At 46.4% G+C, this 20,726-nt stretch overlaps 1 pseudogene across 1 annotated transcript; it reads right to left on the minus strand.

The window, feature by feature from the left end:
- Window positions 1–1,679: 1,679 nt before the first annotated feature.
- On the minus strand, window positions 1,680–3,551 carry LOC308246678 (60 kDa heat shock protein, mitochondrial-like; annotated as a pseudogene). The gene is made up of 2 exons: window positions 2,739–3,551; window positions 1,680–2,507 (listed from the first exon to the last, which is right to left on the minus strand). The product of its transcript is annotated as a 60 kDa heat shock protein, mitochondrial-like (transcript).
- Window positions 3,552–20,726: the final 17,175 nt, after the last annotated feature.

The raw sequence follows: 20,726 nt of genomic DNA on the forward strand, positions 1-20,726 counted from the left end.
TGTCTTGACTCCATTGTATGCTCATACCTCCTTTGTCAAATATTAATTGCGCATATTGGTTTGGGTCGATTTCTGGATTCTCTATTCTATTCCATTGATCTATATGTCTGTTCTTGTGCCAGTACCAGGCTGTTTTGAGAACAGTGGCTTTGTAATACAGATTGATATCTGGTATTGAGATCCCTCCTACTTTGTTCTTCTTTCTCAGGATTGCTGCAGCTATTCGGGGTCTTTTTTTATTCCAGATGAATTTTTGGAGAGTTCGTTCTAGGTCTGTGAAATATGCTGTTGGTATTTTAATGGGGATTGCATTGAATCTGTAGATTGCTTTAGGTAGTATGGACATTTTGATGATGTTGATTCTACCAATCCATGAACACGGTATGTTCTTCCATCTGTTTATGTCTTCCTCTATCTCTTTTTTCAGTGTCCTATAGTTTTTCGCCTAAAGTCTTTTACCTCCTTAGTTAAGTTTATTCCTAGGTATTTTAATTTTTTTGGTGCAATGGTAAATGGGATTGCTTTTTGACTTATTTTTATAACTGGAAGTTTTGTACCTTTTGACCCTGTTCACCTAATTTACCCAATCCCTAACCTCCTTCCCTCTGGCACCACCAATCTGTATCTATGAGCTTATTTTTTTGGTTTCATTTTGTTTTGTCTGTTCTTTTAGATTCCACATATAAGTGAGATCATATGCTCTGTGTCTTTCTCTATCTGACTGGTTTCACTTAGCACAATGCCCACATTTTCAGTTAGTGCTTAATGTTGACATTATTTTGATCACTTAATTGTCATCCACTGCCTCGCCAAATACTATAATAAAATTCCATATTTTTCTTGTACAACTTTATTTTCCCATAGATATTAATAAACTTCTGTGTTTAGATTACTTTTTTATGTCATTATCACAAATTCTTTATAAATTTTCCAACAGAATGGTAAAACTTCTCTGAATACCATTTTCCACGTGACTAAATCATCACTTAGTTCAATATTTATTTCTATCATATTTTTTAACTTTAAAACAAATTTTTTATTACACAAAAGTTGTAACATAACTGGACATTTTTCTACTTTGTGCACAGAAAGACTGCTTCTTCACGTCTCACCAGGTGATGGCAAGCACTAAAATCCTGACTTAACAGAAAAGCAGGAAAAATGCCTCCATTTTTTTAAGTTCAAAGCAGTACATTAGTACATGGCTCTTGTACTAAGTTATCAGGAATGTACAAATGTCATTTTATTAAAAAATACAAAACGACGACAGTAAACCATTGGATGCTGTCGATTGAAGCCAGTAACTGATGGTTATAGTGATTTTCTTAAACATCAGCCAGCCTTTTCTTATATTTTATTGATTTTTTACAGAGAAGAAGGGAGAGGGATAGAGAGTTAGAAACATCGATGAGAGAGAAACATCAATCAGCTGCCTCCTGCACATCCTCTACTGGGGATGTGCCCACAACCAAGGTACATGCCCTTGACCGGAATCGAACCTGGGACCCTTCAGTCTGCAGGCCGACGCTCTATCCACTGAACCAAACCGGTTAGGGCAGCCAGCGTTTTCTTTAGTCGTTGCCTTCAACTGACTTCTCTGAAGTTATAGGTGATGAGCACTCCCTTGAGCTTCTTCCTCTCACAGTTCTCACTGATAACGGTGAAGCACTATTCCAGGATTAGAACACACCACCTCCCATCCCACCTATTCCGACCATTCCAGGCTCTTTCTCATCCTCAGGGATTTCTGTGACTACAACATCTGCTGTTGTTAACAGAGAGGCCCCTCCCGCAGCATGCAATAAAGCAGTTCTTACAACCTTCGTCGGAGCAGTGATTCCTTTTCCACCATATTCACAAAATCTCCAAGCACAGAGTCATAAACAACTTCTGAGGAACTTTGCATAATTTTCTCGACTATCACTGGTCCCTCAACACCTGCATTCTTAGCAATGGACACTGCAGGAATTTTGAGTGTTTTTAAAAAGTTTCTATATCAATTTTTTTTACGTTCATTAGCTGGCGTTAATGAGTCCAAGGCTGGAATGCACCAAAGCAGGGCACAGCCCCCTCCCCAAATATTGCCTTCTTCATTCACTCTGTCTTTTCACTCACTTCAACATCACTTGTCCCACCAACCTGCAGCACAGCTACTCCATCTGAGAGTTTTGCCAGATGTTCATTCAGTGTTTCTTTTTCATATTCACTAGTTGTGATATCTAACTGCTCAATGATTTCTTAATCATTTCAATTTGAGCCTTGTCATCTTTTCCTTTCAAGAGCATAGCATCATCTTTCGTCACAATGACTTTCCAACTTTTGCTAAGTCATGAAGATGAACATCTTCAAGATTTACAGAGCAAATTTTTCTTCTCCAAACACTGCATCACCAGTAGCAATAGCCATGTCTTTGATATGGTTCTTTCTATTGTCACCAAAACCTGGAGCTTTGACTATTACAATCTGAAGACCACCTTTTAGCCTATTCAAAACAAGTGCACGTAACCCTGGCCAGGTTGCTCAGTTGGTGGCTCAAGAGGTCACATATCTAGGTTGTGGGATGAATCTCCAGTTGAGACATGTACCAGAGGCAGCTGATCAATGTTTGTCTCACATGATGTTTTTCTCTCTCTCTTTCTCTCTCTCTCTCTCTCTCTCTCTCTCTCTCTCTCTCTCTCTCTCTCTCAAAATCAATAAAAACATATTCTTGGGTGAGGATTTTTAAAAAATAAGTGTACTTGGAACTTCTTCCTCAACACCTTCAGCAATTATGACCAAGGGCTTAAAGTGAGCACTGGCAATTTCAAGAGCAGGTACAATGGACGGGACAGTAGAAATTTCCTTTTCACCCCATAGAACATAGGCATGTTTGAATTCACATTTCTGACCTTTTGCTGTGTAAATTATGGAGAAATACAAACGATCAAACTTCATGCCTTCAATAATTTCTAATTCATCATTCAGTGTTTTTTCATCCTTTACTGTGATGACGCCCTTTCTTCCAAACTTTTTCATTGCATCAGAAAGGATGTTGCCAATTTCTTTGTCTCCACTTGCAGAAATTGTAGCAACCTGAGCAATTTTTTCAGGTTTAGACTGCTTCTTAAATTCAGCAATTACAGCATCAATAGCTAACATCACACCTCTCCTAAGTTCCACTGCATCAGCAACTTTGCTAATCTTCCCAAAGCCTTCCTTGACCACGGAGTGTGCCAATAAAGTAGCAATAATGGTGCCATCTCCAGCCTCTTCATTTGTATTATTGGCAATTTCTTGAACAAGTTCAGTGCCAATATTGTTATCTTTTAAGTCAATGGACTTTGCAACAGTCATACCAACTTTTTGCTACTTTAAGATTTCCCCAACTCTACTTAATAATCACTGTTCTTGCCTTTGGCCACATAGTAACGACTACAGCTTTGGCCAAAAGGTCTACACAGTTGAAGCATTAAGGCATGGGCATCTGCACCAAATTTTACATCTTTCCCATAAGCCCTAGTGAGATGAGCCTCTGCCCTGGACACTGACCTAATCTGGCAAAGGACTTCATGTAATCAAAGCCTTGCTGTGGGCCAGCAGCTGGGCATGCAAGCAGCGAGGCAGGCTGTCAGCAGTGAGGGCTCTGCTGTCATATTTTTAAGGCCCGTGAATTTTATATCATTCTCTTAATGTTCTTTTTTGTTGTTGTTTTCTCTCCTGCGGGCTTTAGTGCTTTATGTGCAGTATGTACTTGAATCCCCACAACACTTCAGCAAGGTAGTTATTTACCTACACCTTATAAAAGGGCAAAGTAAGTAACTTAAGATCACACAGCCCATATGGGCCAGAGCTGAAATTTGTAGGTTTGTTTTTTTTTAAATAATGGTAAAGAACACATATTATGAAATCTACCCTTAAAAAAATTGTAAGTGCACTATACAGTATTGTTCATTGTATGTGCATTTTACAGAAAATCTCTACAAATTTTTTCATCTTGCATGACAATCTCTATGTTCACTGAACAGCTTCTCCCACTTCCTCTTCCCTCCAGGCTCTGGCAACCACCATTCTGTTTTCTGCCTCCATGAGTTTGACTACGTGGACACTTCATGAAAGCGGAGCCATGCAGTGTGTGTCCCTCTGGGACTGGTTTATTTTACTTAGCATTAGGTCCTCGAGATTCATCCACGGTCCACGTGTGACAGGATTTCCTTCTTTTTTTAAGGCTGGTTAATATTCCATTTTATGTGGTACATCATGTTTCCTTTACCATTTATCTGTCTGTGGACGTCTAAGTTGTTTCTATTTCCTGGCTATTGTAACGACATTCCTTTTCAATAGCAGGCTCTTCTTGGTTTGGAAATGCATTTTCCGTGTTTTCGGTTTTCTTGTTTTTATCTTTCTGCTGAGCTTTTTGCTGCTCACTTATTTTGATTTATATTTTCCATGTGAAAAACTTTCCTCAAGAATCTGAGGAAACTTGAGCTGTTCATTAAACACTAGAAGGTTGACTGAAGCTCTGAGTGTCCATGGACGGGGGAGCTTATCGTGGGGATCTATAGGATAATTCATCAAGGACTTGGATTTTTTTTCCTTTTTTTTTTTTCCCCCAGAAACCCTAACTGTCATTATCTGTATATTCTGTCTTTGGGGTCATTTATTTTCTCCAGAGAGAATCCACTAAGCTCCTGTGTGAGGGCTGTGTACCCAGTGTCAGCCTCCTAGGAGTGGGGCTGGAGGCAGAGGTGTAGATGTCAGCATTCTCTCTCAGAACAGCACTTTGCCCCTCCCTGCTGGGACTGCATCCCCCCTGGTCCTGCTCTCCAACCATGACTCTCCTCCTTGGGTGGGGAAGTGGCCCCTTAGCTTCAAGGGACTTGGGATATTATTTCTTCTTAAACAGAATTTCAATAAAACCCCTTATTTTTCACCTCCTACCCCCACCACTTCCCATAGTTCAGGTGTCTCCAGGTCTCCTGCAGGCACTTGGTAGTCAGATTTCTCTGCTCCTCTTCTTCCTCTGTTTCCCACTCCACCAAATCCGATGATGTTTCTCATTTGTTGCTGTCTCTTCCCCAATTCTCTTTGCCTTTTTCAGTTTATGCCTTTTCCCTACTACTTTCATTTTAGTGTATTTTCAGGACGGAGCAGAGAGAAACATTCATGTTCAATTCAGGGTGTTTAATTGGAAAGTCATCTCAGGCCAGCACTTTAGCTGGTAGATGCCTCTGCATCGCACTTCAGCCCTAATCCATTCTTCCTTCTCCACCTTCTGTGAACTGTGGTTTTCCTGAGGGTGGAGGTGTCTTTGCATCTCCAGCCCCTAGCATAGAGGCATGCAATAATTATTTTTTCTTTTCTTTTCCTTTTCTTTTTTTAATATATTTTTTTATTGACTTCAGAGAGGAAGGGAGAGGGAGAGAGAGATAGAAACATCAATGATGACAGAGAATCATTAATTGGTTGCCTCCTGCACACCCTCCCTCCCCCCTCTGGAGATCGAGCCCACAACCTGGGCATGTGCCCTTGACCGGAATCGAACCTGGGACCCTTCAGTCCGACGCTCAATCCACTGAGCCAAACCAGCTAGGGCAATAATTATTTTTGAATGGAACTTAATTTACATAGTTGGTGGTACCCCATTGGAAAGCTGGAAAATAGAGTCAATGACCACTTAAGGCCTTACCTTTCAGCCATCTCTCGTACAGATGGTTTTGATGAAGCAGTTTTGCAAGATAGAAGCAGAAACAGCAGAACCCCTCTCTACAGTACCTTGTTTACAGTACGTTCAGCCCTTTTCTGACTCTTTCAGAGAAGTGCTTGTTTTACTCAGAAGTAATTGCTTTTCAAAGGCTGGCAATTCTCATTAGTTACCAAGTCAGTGAATCTAATAAGAAAAGTCTCCTGATTGAGCTGGGAAAAACAACAGAACAAAATATAGAGTGGGGATTTTTTTTCCACCTTACAAACCAAATAGCTCCTGTGCTACACATAATTGAAAGAAAATTGACATACATTATTGAAGAAGCAATTTTTGCCCCACGTGCGCAGAGAAAACTGGGCAGGTTAGGGAGAGACCTCTGAGGTCCAGAAAACAGCTGTGCCGAGGAGAGCATTTGTCTTGTAGCAATGTAATGGGGAAGCTTCTGAAGCAGCCTGTATTGGTTTCCTAGGGTTGTTGAAACAGATGACTGCAATGTGGGTGGCTTACTACAACAGGCTTAGTCTTAGTCTCTCACAGTTCAGGAGGCCAGAAGTCCAAAATCAAGGTGTCAGCTGGGCTGGCTCTTTCCGGAGGCGGTGCGGGAGAATCCATTCCTTGCCTCTCTCCTAGCTTTTGGGGATGACCGGCAATCCTTGGCATTCTTTGTAGCTGCATCATTCCAATTTCTGCCTCTGTCCTCACATCGACCTCTTCCTATTATACGTCACTAAACCTCCCTTTTTTTAAAGGACACCAATCATTGGCTTTAGGGCCCATCTTAATCCACTATGACCTCGTCTTAACTTGATTATATCTGCAAAGACCCTATTTCCAAGTAGGGTCACATTCTAAGGTTCTGGGTTGACATCAATCTTGTGGGGACACCATTCATTTCCAGACATGGCCTTTATCTTCCTGCCTCCTATTTCAGTTATAATTTTGGAGGCTACATTTATAATCAAATTCTTTCCAACAACTGATACAGGAGAAGATGTAAGAAACTCCCAGAGAAGCTGCCTGCATGATGAGGAAGACAGGCTCTCAGGAGAGGCCCCAGCCTTGGGCAGGGGTTCTTGACCTTGGCTGCATGTCGGAAACACTCGGATGTTAACTCCTGCTGTCCCGGCAGGAGTTAACCTTGTTGGGTCCAGGGCTGTAAAGCAACATCTGAAATTTTCTTCTCCAGAGAAGCCAGAGTTTGAAAGTCGTTGCAGAATGATTTTGGACTTCTGTGCTAAAAGCATCCCAGGTGGTTCCAATGTGCAACCCAAACGCATACCTCTGCCCCGGGCCCCCTCTTCCTCACACCGTGGCTGCCTCCGAGACTCTGCTAATCTCTGTTGAAGCAGGCCCTGCACATGTGCGCTCTTGCTGACTGCTGAGAGCTAGGCTCCAGCGCCTGGCTTTTATTTCTGCTCTTTCATTGGCTTTGAAGAACAGTCATCGGTACAGAAAACTCAAAATGTAATAAGAAAAAGAACACTTGCAGGGGGATGTGGATAAGAGAGAGATTAACGTTTCATTTTATTTTTCAGAAAAAAGTAATTGTACTTATCAAAGTTGCATGTGCTTTAGGAAATGTGAAAACTCCCAGAAAGCACATATCACCCCCAACTGCCCCCTGTGCCAGCCTGCTCACCCCCCGGCGAGAAGAAAAGATAATTACCTATTAATTCCATCCCTCTGGGACACAGTGGTGTGGTGAATGTTCTAATATATCTATAAATACACACTATGTATTTTACAAATATGGAATTACGTGGTTTTGAAGATTAAGTTCTTTATTTAGCAGTAGCTCATTAAATATCTGTCAATAAATGATGCATATCTATAAATATTTCTTATTGAGTAGTTTTCACATTTTGAATGGCTACATTTTATTCCTTCATAGAGAATATACTGTAATTATTTAACCAATTACTTATGAGAGAATTTCACATTTCAAATGGAATGTTTCCTTGCCAGGGCTGAGAAGCAGACACCCTGCTTATCTCTTCATCCTATGGACTCTCAGACCACAGGGCTACCCCCACCCCCACCCCCACCAGTAAGAGGTGGAAATTGTGGGGGGGGGGTGGAATTTGTATAGGGTGTTCCTGACCAAGGCCCACCATGCTTAGCCTTCAGGTCTGATTCTCTTCATCTTTCATTTGAAGATCATATTCTGCCTGCCGCTGGTCAGAGGAATTGTGGGTGAATTAGTTTTGAGATGAACTTGGGGAGCTTTTCTAGTTCTGTTTAGGACAAAGCCAGGGGAAATGTTTTATTTGATCCAAGCTATTAACAAGAGAAAACAAAGCAAAACAACCAGCGTAGGAGGTTACACAAAAAGCTGGTGTTTGATTCTGACATCAAACTGTTCCCTGGGCGTTTGACTGCAATGACTTTCAAACTCTGGAGAAGAAAACTTCAGATGTTGCTTTACAGCCCTGGACCCAACAAGGTAAAACTCCCTTAGGAAAAACTATTGCTGTAGAGTTAAATGTCATTGCCCTTCCCGAGTCTTGTAATTACAGTCTGTAGCCTCCTTCTGGGTAAGATGATGAGTGTAAGTGTTTGACAATGAATGAGGCAGTGTGTGAATCAGGGAATCTGCACGGGGTCACTGCTGCCTGCTTTGCCTGAGGGTCCCAGCCACCTGCCACTTCTCCCCATGGAGCACACCTTTGCTCCCTAGATCGAGGGCAGTGTTCCCAGGATGGGTGATCCAGCCCTGGCCTCCCCGCAGGGGAGGTGGGGAAATAAAAGGTATACAATTAGAGCTGGTGGTTGTGGTGGGAGAAAAAGGCAAGAGCGGGGAGAGGAAAGAGAGGAGCAGGGGTCTTGTGGAGAGCGGCCTAATGCTGACATTCTCAGGAGCCACAACTTGTCGCCGAGATCACTTAGCTCTGAACATGCCAGTGGACACGCTGCTGGGTGGGAACATAAACCGTCTGTGCAGTGAAATTCTCCACTCGTGCAGGTGGGGTCTGCAAACGTCAACCGTCCAAATGCTAGGTCAATAGACAACCTTTTCAGCCTGTAGAGCCACATACAGCACAGAAATAGAGTGGGACTTGCACACAAATGACTACAGAAGAAATTCCAAGTCCCACAGGACTGAGGGCACCTCTTTCCAAGGCCCCCATGCCCAGCCTCGGCCCTTCTTCCTGTTTCTCTTCCCCAGGAAGAGGACTTGATTCCACCGTTTGAGAACAGGGCTGCCGGAGGATGGGAGCCAATCAGAGTACAGCCGAATTCGTGTTTTCTCCAAGTTGGCATCACCGTTGGTTGCATTACTAGGGCAATGTACTGTATGGGGGACGGGGGTGGGGGGAACTGAGCAGAGTTCTCTTCCTATGTCTCCTTACAGAAGAAAAGGGTATAAGTTTTATGTGTACACAGAGGCCTTCATATATAAGGAATGGAGACCCAGAGAAGTAATGGGCCTTAGAGCGTCTATGCCATCTCAACAAAAATGATGAATTGTGGCGATGACAAAACAAAGGAAAAGGGGCTTGGGCGGGGCAGTAAATTGTGGGAAAGTGACTGGGAAATACGTGAGGGGAATGAGTGGAAGGCAAAGGTTGTTTTGGAAGGTTTGCTTGTACACAGTCATCTGTGGGTCGACTCCCCATTTCCAGGGATAAGAATGTTCTTCTTTTCCAGGTATAGGGAGGGCACCTTTTCACAGGAAATTTATGCCCTGCTTTTCGGTAGAAAGAAGGAGGTCAGAGAGCCCTTCCTGCGTCTGGTATTTCTCAACTGTCTTCACCTCAAAGTAATCAAGATGCAAAAGTGGCATATTTGGGGATGGCACGTTCTGAACCCCTCCAGTGTCCTTGCTTGTGCATGTTTTCCAGGACTGCGTCCTTGTCCCACCCGTTACTGGGGAGCCTGTGGGGCACTGGAACACTCTGCTAGAACATCCGTCACCCCCACTGTAATCAGCCTTTGGTTGGCACCGGCCACCACTAAGAACCTCCTGTTCCCTTCTGCAGGCTGTCCGCACCCATCAGTGACTTCTGAGCCTCACTTCCTGGGACTTGCTAGAACAGAGTTCAGGGGTCTCATTGGGGAAGTTCAAGGGTCAACCTGCCTGAGCAGAGCATGTAGCCACTCCCCTTCTAGGTTGGGCCTCAAGGACACCCTGCGCTCACCTCCTCAGCCTTTTCCACCCCGGTCCTGGCAGCTTAATGCAGGAAAGGAGGTGAGTGCTGGGCTGAGCCCACACTCTGCAGGACTCAGCAGTCCCACCCCTGTTCCTTGTGGTGTCCAGGATGACTCCACCAAGCCCACCCGGCCTCCTCTGTGCTGACTGTGGGCTCTGTATAGGTATGGTTTACCATGAGATTCTTGGTTTTCTGTTTTCTTTTTTTTCCATGACCAAGTAGACTTTATTTCAGGAATATAAGAAAGATTTTCCATTACCTTAAAAAATCATTTAGTTGATCACATTAACATAGCAAAAGAGAAAAATCTCGTGGTCCCTTTCAGGTGTTTTAGTGAGTGGATCTCTCAGCTGTGTTTGTGCATTGAGTAGGGACCCCTTGGTTGAATTATAGCTGTTCAAGCTGTTGAGGCGCCAAGGGAAGGGACTGAGGGTCCTCTGACCTGTTATTCCTCTGACGTCCAAGATTCTTGGTTTTCTGACAAGCAAAGCCAGAGGAGCACGCTGCACTGCTCCCAGCTGAGACCGGCCACGTGGGACATGTGCCTGGAATACGTGCATACGAAGGGTCTCCACCTCCTCTGAGCCTCCTGGAATCAAGCTTTTGTTCCTGGTCTGTAATCCTGAGGATCCAGAAGGGGCCTGGGCCCATTCGCTGCACTGCCCAAGGATTCTTAGCTGTGTCTCAGTTTGGGGCTTCCGTATTGCCAAGCATTGGCTGGGGCTGCAGCATTTGCTCCTCAGTGCTGTCTGCCCACATGGGCTTGTTCTGAACCACCCTGTCTGACCTTGGCCACCTGTCCTCACAGGTGACCACTCCGTTCCTGTCTATTTCCATCTATGCCATGCTCATGGGTAAAGGAATTGTCCTGCTCTGTCTGGAGCATGCTAGGTTTCTAGAACCTGAGAGGCTGCCCAAGGCCCTGTCTGCCACCATGTAGCCATTCTGTTTCTGAGGTCTTACCCCCCGCCCGCCCCCCCCCCGCCCCGAGCTCTGGAATCCTCAGACCCACCATTAGAATTTACCACTTCTCCCAGCCCTGGAAAAAGAAGGCTGGGCCCTGTTTTAGTTATTTGTTTCTGCATAACAAATTAGCCCAAAATTTACTGCCTTAAAACAACCATTTAAAAAAAAATTAAATACATATTAGAGGGCTGGTGCACGAATTCATGTACCAGTGGGGTCCCTTGGCCTGGCCTATGGTATTGGGCCAAAACCAGCTCTCCGACATCCCCTGAGGGGTCCCGGATTGCAAGAGGGTGCAGGCCAGGCCAAGGAACCCCACCGGTGCACAACTGGGGCTGGGGAGGGACGCGGGAGGTTGGCCAGCCAGGAAGGGACCACGGGAGGGCTGCAGGGTGTGTCCAGCCCATCTTGCTCAGTCCCAATCCATCAGACGCCAGTAGCAAGCTAACCTACCAGCTGGAGTGTCTGCCCCCTGGTGATCAGTGCACGCCATAGCAAGTGGTTGAGTGGCCTTAGCAAATCATTAGCATATTACACTTTGATTGGTTGAACAGCTGACTGGTCGACTAGTGTGTGTGTGTGTGTGTGTGTGTGTGTGTGTGTGTGTGTGTGTGTATATATATATATATATATATATATATATATATCTGAGAGAGAAGAAGGAGAGGTAGAGCAACATCATTGGCTGCCTTCTGCATACACCCTAGCACACTCCCTAGTGGGGATAGAGACCACAACCTAGGCATATGCCCTGACGGGGAATTGAACCAGCAACCTTTTAGTGCCTGGGCAAAACAACCTTTTTTTTTTTTTTTTTTAATGTTCATGGAATCTATGGGTCAGGAATTCACAGAGAGCACATGGTACACCTTCCCTCTCTCTGCTCTGACATCTGGAATCACATGGAGGCTTCTTCCCTCACATGTGTGGCTGTGGATGGCAGCCATCAGCGAGCACCTCAGCTGGGCTGCTGGCCAGAACACTTCCCTGAGACCCTCCCAGTGACCGGCTTCCTCACGGCATGGCTGCTCGGGGCTCACAGGCAAGTGCCTCAGCTCCCAAGCAGAGCTGCATGGCCTTTTAAGAACTTCTCTCAGAACCCACACAGTGCTGCTGCTGCTGCCTTGGCTCCCAGCTACCCAGACTCAAGGGGAGGGGACACAGACCCACCTCGCTTTGAGACCCCCATAACGTTCACTTTGTAAGGAGAGCATGCGGAGCGAGGGACGTGGTTGTGACCACAGCCCATCTCTCTAGGACCCTCCAAAGTGTTTTCTTATTTCCCCACCATCTTTTCCTAGTGTGTGCGTGGTGGGTAGGGAAAAGGCAAAACACTGTTCCTCTTTCTCTCTCTTTTTTTTAAAAATCTTCAAACAATTCAGCGGTTCCAATAACCGCCCATGCCCCTGGCTCATGGAAACCAACACAGAAATGCTCGCCTTGTTTCCTTGGCAATGGCCCGCTGAGGGGGGAGAAGGAGTAAAAGAATTAACTGTCAGAGGAAAGATCACTCTCTCCATATATTATCTCACCACAAGGAAAATAACATGCATCTCAGAGACTTGTGAGAATAAAGTGAGAACATATGCAAAGCCCTGAAAATGGAGCTTGAACTTATAAGAGGGTGCAGGCCAGGCCAAGGAACCCTACCGGTGCACAATTGGGGCTGGGAGGGATGCGGAAGGTTGGCCAGCCAGGAAGGGACCACGGGAGGGCTGCAGGGTGTGTCCGGCCCATCTTGCTGCACCTTGCAGGGCATGGCCCAGCAGCGGAGTTGCTGTTGCTGAGCAGAATTGACCTGAAGAGAGTGAGTTAATCAAAACTTGGGCTTGATGGTGGGGATACATAAGTCGTCCTGTAAGAGCATCTGGAGTGAGAAATGCTATTTCCAAGCCCGTTATGGCTCTGAACTGCCTCGCAGCCTCTCAGAGAGTCCAATCCACTCACCGCGTCCCGGTGCCCTGAAGTCAGAGAGTCATGCCAGCGTCTCCTCATTTCAGACCAGGCCATCCGTGTCCGTGTGAGCTGGTGGGGAGGGCAGCTTCGGGGGGCATTTGGCTGGCCTCAGTGCAGAGGGAGGGGTGATTTTTCACACTGTGTCTCCCTGAAGAGTGGAGTCTTCAAAGCATCCAGCCTCGGAGGCTACAGCTAAATGCCACAGCTGGGGGCGATGCGGGCAGGAATATAGGCAGCCCCTGCCGGCAAGGAGTCACCTTCCCCCTCCTGAGTGGCCAACCCACAAAAAGTCTGTGGCCAGTCGTCGCGTTCACACATGGCTCCTGCCTCGAACATTTTTGTGGATAATTTGTTGCCTGCAGCACCAAAAAAAACTGTTAACATCTCCCCCGCCCTTTCTTCAGAAAGCGGGACTAAAGTCAAACTCCCAGAATGAAAACAACCTTTCAAAAACGTGTAGAGAAATTGCTTTGTCATTTACAGCGAAAGGAGAAAGGAAACGTTTACCTAAGCCTTTTACTGATGAGTTTTTCCCCTCTCAGAGCAGGGAGGAGGCTGGCAGTGGGCTCGGACGGGGTTGTTTATCGCTACCGACGTTGGAAGCAGAAAATGTGCCCCCTTTGCTTCTTGTGGGTTAGACGGTAACGCAGCAAGTCTCAACTTTTGTGTGTGCTCATAGCATTTGTTCTAATACTGCAAGGCTTGGTGATGTGTGTGCAAGTGCTGAAAGATGAGACAGTGCAAAACCCTCCAACAGCCTTTGCAACACAATCCTCAGTGCGAGGCAGCACGGTGATCGTCGGTTCCTCTCAGCGCCTCCCGCAGTTCGGTGGTTTGGACAGCCAGTTGTTGCCTGGACACCTCTCGAGTGCTCTGCGGCCCAGTTCCCCTTACAGCCCCATGGGTGGAGGGCCTCTCTCTGGAGGCCCTTGACTGTGCGCCACGTCTCCCCTCTTGCCTGCTCCTCACCACCTGCCCAACCAGCCCCGCTCACCTTCCGGGACACTCCGTGGTCTCTAAACGAGTTACGTACACCGATGGAAGATCGACGGCACATGTGTGAAGGGGTTCCGGCACCAATGAAGAGCCTCTGGATAATGTGTCCACATAAAGCCTTGTTTTCAGTCTTCTCTCTACCTAACCAGCCGAGTCCTGCTGCCTGGGTGCCCTCCTGTGTGCTCTCGCCAGATGCCCTGTACTTACCACCTGTCACCACGCTTACCATTATGGATCCCAAGTGCCCTTTTCAACTCCTTGAGAAAAGGAACTCTTGCCAGTGTATCCTCAATCTCTAGCAAAGAGCCTAGCACATAGTAGGGGTTCAGGTCTTATCCTATAATGGTTCAACTTTGCCACATGGCAAGAGCTGCCTTTTCCTTTTTGTAACTGGCAGGCACACTTGGGGAGACCGGTCCCTAATTCTACAGTCTCTCTGTGTCCACCCAGTCTACTCATAGCCAATGCACCACAAAAAAAAAAGAAAAAAAAAAAAAAAGACTTCGCTGAATGAATTCTCTGGAGGTGTGCTTAAGCCGAAGAGTGAATGGATGCATTCATGTTAGTTAGGTAGCCACTGTCTTACCTTTGGAGGAGACTGGGGACCTCTTAAGATAGGGATTTAGGCGACTGATGGTTGTGTGGTGGGGAACCGAAGGGGTCAATGTCCGGAAGATGTGCTTGTGGGACAAGTCAAAGTGCTGGAGGGAGGATATCCAGGCAGAGAGTGTTTGGTTCAGAAAGCCCCGGACACTCGCCTCTGGAAGTGTCGAGATTTGTGGCTCACTCCTAAGGCTGAGGACTTCTTCAGGACTTCTACCTCCCATGTTCCAGGGCTCCCATCGGCCAGATGCAGGCCCTAGGGCTCCACCTTCCTACGGGCTTCCTGCTGGGTTCCTTCCTTCCTGATCTCGACCCTGCCATCCCCACTGTCAAGGCTGGGCGGAATTCTACATCCTGCGTGGGCCCAAGAACACTGCTTTCTCCGAGAGGAAGGAACCCGGCTGTGCATTCCTTCGTGGGAAATAGTCGCCCATTACAATTTCAACATGCTATTTCAGGAACAAATTTCCCCAAAAAAGGAACAGCTCACCTTGTTGGCACTTTCTAACGTGAAACTGACCTCTGTGCATTATCACATGCAAGGTAACGCCTCATAACCAGGTTTCATGGAGCTGACATCTATTAATGGGATCCTCACAAAACCAGGGCCCTCAAGAGCCCTGACTCCACTCCGCTAGAGGCCCCAGGGGCATATGCGGCAGATGGGGCTGTGCTGGCCTCCTCCAGCACCGGCAGCAGGGGACAGGGCCCGCGCTCCTGCCCTGCTTCTTCTCATGCGGAGCCCAGCCTCACATTGTGTTTCAAGTTCTGCAACTCAGTGTGCCTGACAGCCCTATGTACTCAAAATCACAAAGGTCCTTAAAGATTCATAAAGGCTTTCTATCACACGTGACTTGCCAACATGTGGTATCTTTTCTCCGTGCAATCAGATTCCAACTGCTGGAAAGGAAGTCTATAATATATATTAAAAGAGACCTACGGATTTTACATATCGCATTCTGAGCTTATCAGCAACCTTAACAGGATGACTTTCTGAAGTGAAACAAAGTGATATTCATGGGGACCGTGGGGTCCTGAAACCATAGAGGCCAGGGGGCCGCACTCACCTGCCAGAGCTGGGAGGCTGCTCTTGCTGTAATGACCAGAAAATGGGACAGTCAGCCAAGGCCCGACCCACAAGGTGAAGATGGGAAAGCATGATGTCCCAGGGGAAAAACATAGATGGCAACCCACAGGAACACTGCTTAACAACCAGGGGAAGAATAAAACGCCAGTCCCTTGCTCAGTTTCCAGGCCTGAGCAATTTTCCGACTTAGTAACCCACTGACCGAACAAGTGGCTGCAGCCGGAGGAGGAGGAAGGATGCTGCCGTGCATGGCAAGTATATCCTCCTGCCTTTCCTCAAAGTGACCGGAGGCCATTGACCTGAGTGACTGGGCCATGGGGAAAGGGAACCACCTAGACATTTCAATCACAGACCTGAGATGGCACTGACACCTGGAGAGGCCAGGTGTCCTCATGACATCCCCCCGCCCCGTCAGAGTGAGGGCTCACGGGGCCAGGTGATAAATGGAGACGAGGCTATAGTCCAGCTCCCTGTGGACCCCCTGTGGTCATTTCCACAGATCCTGCTGTATAACTGGACCTATTTGTCCACATTGGATCCTTGGGCTGTGGGTGAAGAGTTCTCAGAGTGGGGTTGGCCAAGTGGAAAACTTTCAAAGGGCTCCCTCCTCATGGGCCAAGATCGTGCATCATCAATATCACCCCCGCGGCATAAAATGGAGATTAGTGCCACTATTAAAGGAAAGAATAATTTCATGTGGTCCTGGATGGGTCCTTCCTAGGCCCCCCAGTACATTAGGTCCCCTGAGTACATTAGGTCCCCTGAGTTAATGTAGGTGTGGGACATCGCCACAAGCAGCCGGTTCTGACTCAGATCCTGAGGTGCCCGTTCACTGTGGCTGCCAACCCTCCCAAAGTTGATTTAATTTAAAAATAGTAATAAATTTACCCTAGTATGTAAAATAGGAGTCCTTAATGCAGGTAGTAAATTGAGTTTCTTGAATAAATTTTTTTTAATGTAGAAGACTCTCAAAAGGTTTATAGAGACATTTAATTTTATTATTCCAAAGATTTCGATATTTGTCCCAAAGATTTCATGAGGAAAATATAAAATAGATTTTTTACACAAGCTTAATTGGCCTGAAATGATGATTTAAAAGGTCATATACTTCCATTTACTAAATGTTTTCTGTGAACAAGCTGACCTGTGAATTCTCTCTCTCTGAAGATACAGACAAAATTAAATGTTTTATTGAACTGAATTAAAGATGACTTCATAATCAGGGAAGAGAGATTCATAAAGGCTTTTTATCACACGTGACTTGCCAACATGTGGTATCTTTTCTCAAATTGAGTTTTCAGAGGCATTAGATTTTACACAGGCAAAGCCAAATGTAACAAACTTGTTATCCATATCTCTTGGGAAAAAACAGACCTCTATAGCTAGTTCATCTGGAAATAGAAAGTTACACTATAATTCTCCCCAGTTAAGTAAATAATAAAAAACAGCACATTAATATAATCTCTAGCTTATATTCTCCTTCTAAAAAAGCCATCAAAAATAAATAAATAGGGATTTTAAAAAGTACACAGTTAAGAATTTTCAACATGGTCAATATAATTTTTAGTATGTTTCAAAGACCAAATCCAACAATATTAAGGTTCTGCACTAGCTGATTTTTTGGATGTGATACATAAAAGCAAAACCTATATTCACATAAACGCTTCTCCTCCCGAAAGACAAGGCACATGGTACTGGACTCAGAACACCCCTGCTGGTAGCAGAACCATGCAACAGGTTTGGGAGTGAGGGGTTAAAGCCAAATCTCCCTCAAATGTCTTTCATTTTTTAAACAAGTTTATTGGGGTGACATTGGTCAACATGAACATATGGGTTTTGGGTGTGGGTTTCTATGTTACAAGATCTGTATACTGCACCGTGTGCCCCAGATGTCTTTTAAAACAGGCACGAGTTAACATTTTTCTAAATGGGGCAGGGGTGGGCAAACTTTTTGACTCAAGGGCCACAATGGGTTCTTAAACTGGACCGGAGGGCCGGAACAAAAGCATGGATGGAGTGTTTGTGTGAACTAATATAAATTCAAAGTAAAGGAGCAGAGGGGAGAGCAAGAGAACCGGATAGAACAGCCGGATCCGGCCCGCGGGCCGTAGTTTGCCCACGGCTGGTTAGACACTCAAAGGCAACAGGATGGTTGAAGTCTCCTGCTGGTCCAGAGTCTCCAGTGTCACCCTTGGAGCATTCTCTCAGCAGCACTTCCTGAGGGCCTCTGGGCGTGCGAGGTGCAGATGAGCTCAGCGTGGCTCTGCTCTCACAATACTCAGCCTTCTTGAGGAGACAGATGCCTAACACACCCTACAGAACCGTATGCTAAGTGCTGTAAGAAGCCAGGATGCTGGAAGCACTCAGAGGAGAATGTGTCCAACCGAGGCACTCCCTTCAAGACCCTCAGTGGTCCCACCTGTCCACAAGTTAGCACTCAAAGCCTGTAGTCTCTTAGCAGAGTAGTTCTCGAAATGTGGCTCACACACCCCATTTTCATAATGATACTAACGCATTATTTGCCTTTCTCTCTGTATCGACGTTGGCACTGACTGTGCAAAAGCCATGTGGGTGCAACTGTTGGAGCCTGAACAGGAATCAAGGTGGGACACCAGCTGTACTGGTGGCATAGCAGGCGTCTCCACCGTGCTCTCTCGGTAGATAAGCCACCAGCTGCACGTAAGAATGTCCCCCATAAAGCAGAAGAAGTGGTTAATTTTATTAAATCTCCACCCTTGAGCACAGTCTTTTGAAATATTCTGTGTGGCGATATGGGAAGTGCACCCAAACCACCCAAATATAATGGTTACCTTGAGGAATATCGTAATTGTTTGAGTTGTGAGCTAAACTAGCCACTCTTTCCAAGAAAGACCATTTGTACTTGAAAGAAAGACCATCAGACAAACTGCAGTTATCAGGCTTGGTTCTTTGACAGCCTTTATTCTTGAAAATGAATAAAGTGAGGCTGCCTGTCTTTACAGGGAAAATTGGCAGTATTTTGTTGCCAACGATAAATTTGCGCTTTCAAGCAAACATTAGAATTTTGGAAAACTTGTATCCACCACTATGAGTTTGGCAGCTTCCCAATGCTTAAAGTTGGCTATAAATGAGCTTGTCAACATTTGGATGACCGCCTTGCCTCAGTGAACTTTCCAAATGACCAATGCATGGTGCTGCAAAATCGGGCATGGATAACAGATCCATTCTAAGAACAAGAAAGACCAAGGGATTTTAATGTCCCACACTGTGAAAAGTTCATTGACAGTTTCAGATTCCACAATGCAACTAACCTTTAAGAAACTACCAATTGAGTGCTTGTGTATTAAGAAAGAATATCCTTAATAATCTAAAATTACTCCTTTTTCCAACTTATCTGTGTAATGATGGATTTTCTTTATACATTTTAACCAAAGCAATATGTCAAAACAGATTGAATACAGAAGATACAAGAGTCCAGCTGTTTGCCATTAAGCCAGATGTTTAAAAGATTCCTATATCATAAAAGCCTAATATACAAATTGTCCCGGGTGGTTGTTCGACCACTCACTATGACATGCGCTGATCACCAGGGGCGGCGTGGAACATGGCGGGTGTTGGAGAGGCAGCGCTGGCAGAGGGCAGCAGTGGAGGCACTGCTGGTTCTAATGGGCCCTGATGAGAGCGGGATGGCAGCGGGATGGTGGAGCAGATGAGTGGGCGGTGCCAGGCCAAGGCAGGTGTGAGCAGGGGCCTGATTGCCCTGATGATCACCAGGCAACCAGCAGCGGTGGGGGGGGGGGGGGGGGGGCAGCCACCCGGATCCCAGGCGCTGAGGGAGCCGGGGGCAGGGGTTGGGGGGGGGGCGGCCCCAACCGATCGCCCTGCAAATGGTGACCAGGGGCCAGCAGGCCCTGATCGCCAGACGGGAGCCAGGACAGGAAACTGGGGGTGGATGGTGCCCAGGAAGGGGGGCGCTGTGACCTCTTGCCAGCTATCTGGGGGCGGGGGTGACAGGGATGGAGGTGCAGGTGGGAATGTGGGGTGTCCACCAAGCTCACTCTCACTCCCCTGCTACCCCCCGCCCCCCGGGTGCCAGGGCTCACACACCAGGGAAGACCCCATGCTTAGGTGCCAGGCACCAGCAAGGCACCCGCGTGGCCTCTTCTGGGTGAACCGGGCTGCAGCTGCCAGGACCGCAGGGGCTGGTCAGGCTCCCTGTGGGCTCACGGGAGCTGGTCTGCGAGGCCGGCCGGGAGAGAGTGTGCTGTCCGCCCGGCTTCCATGTGGCGCTGCTGAGCAGCTCAGGGGCTCACGCTGCGCCCCGGCTCGTGGCATCCGGCTGTGCTCACCGCATCTGTGCGTGGGGACTCAGGTGCCGTGACTCAGGTGGAGGCGGGTGCGCAAGCTCACGGGCCCAGTGCTGCCCAGGGCCCAGAGACCAGCTAGGACCTGCCCTTCCACGCCAGACACTCGGCTCTGATCACCGCCAGGCCTAGGGACTGCACCCGTTACATATTTAGCGCACCAGGCCTCTAGTTTGAAACATAAAAGAATGCCAATCATTATTATTGTTGTTATTTTTTTTGAAGTTACTTTTCACCAAAAAAATGCTATTTGGCATGTGATGGGTTTATTATTATGTTTTGTTATGGAGAAGTTGTTTTTTATAAAAATATGCTGTTTATATTAATATGGGTTGGGTTTATTATTATCTTAATGAATTTATACATATTTCAAAGTTTCACTTTCAGTTTTTATATGTGATAAATATTGATAGCTAGGACCCATATAAACAAGAGCTCTTGGGGATCGTCAATAATTTTTAAGATTGTAATGGGGTTCTAAGAGCAAATGTTTGAGAACTGCTGCGTGAGCCTGTCAGGCCCTTCTTAATCTCACCTGACTTATCTTTCCAACTGTATTTCCCAGCCTCTCCCTTCTCATCTGTCTTCCCCTCTTCCCTCCACTATCCCCATGCCCAGCAATGACTAACGACTTCCAGGCCCCAAATAGTCTGCTTGTTTCCATTGTTCTTTTTCATGCCTCCTCTGCTACCCTATTGCAAGTTTCTGGGCCTTCTCTTAAAACCAAGTTCAGGAAAAATGCCCCTGGAAAGTTGTTACACCCTCCTTGGGGCTTGGTGCAGAGCAGTGATCTTGAGAAATTATTTTATATGAGATTGTCCACAAAACTGCTTTATGTCTATGCTGCAGAGTCCTCAGGGCAAGGAGCAGTCTTCCTCACCCTTAACTAAACTCCAACAGCCAGCTTGGCTCCCAGCACATGCTGGTGCTCAACAAATACA

This window comes from Plecotus auritus (assembly GCF_963455305.1).
Source record: "Plecotus auritus genome assembly, chromosome: 4".
Lineage (NCBI taxonomy): Eukaryota > Metazoa > Chordata > Mammalia > Chiroptera > Vespertilionidae > Plecotus > Plecotus auritus.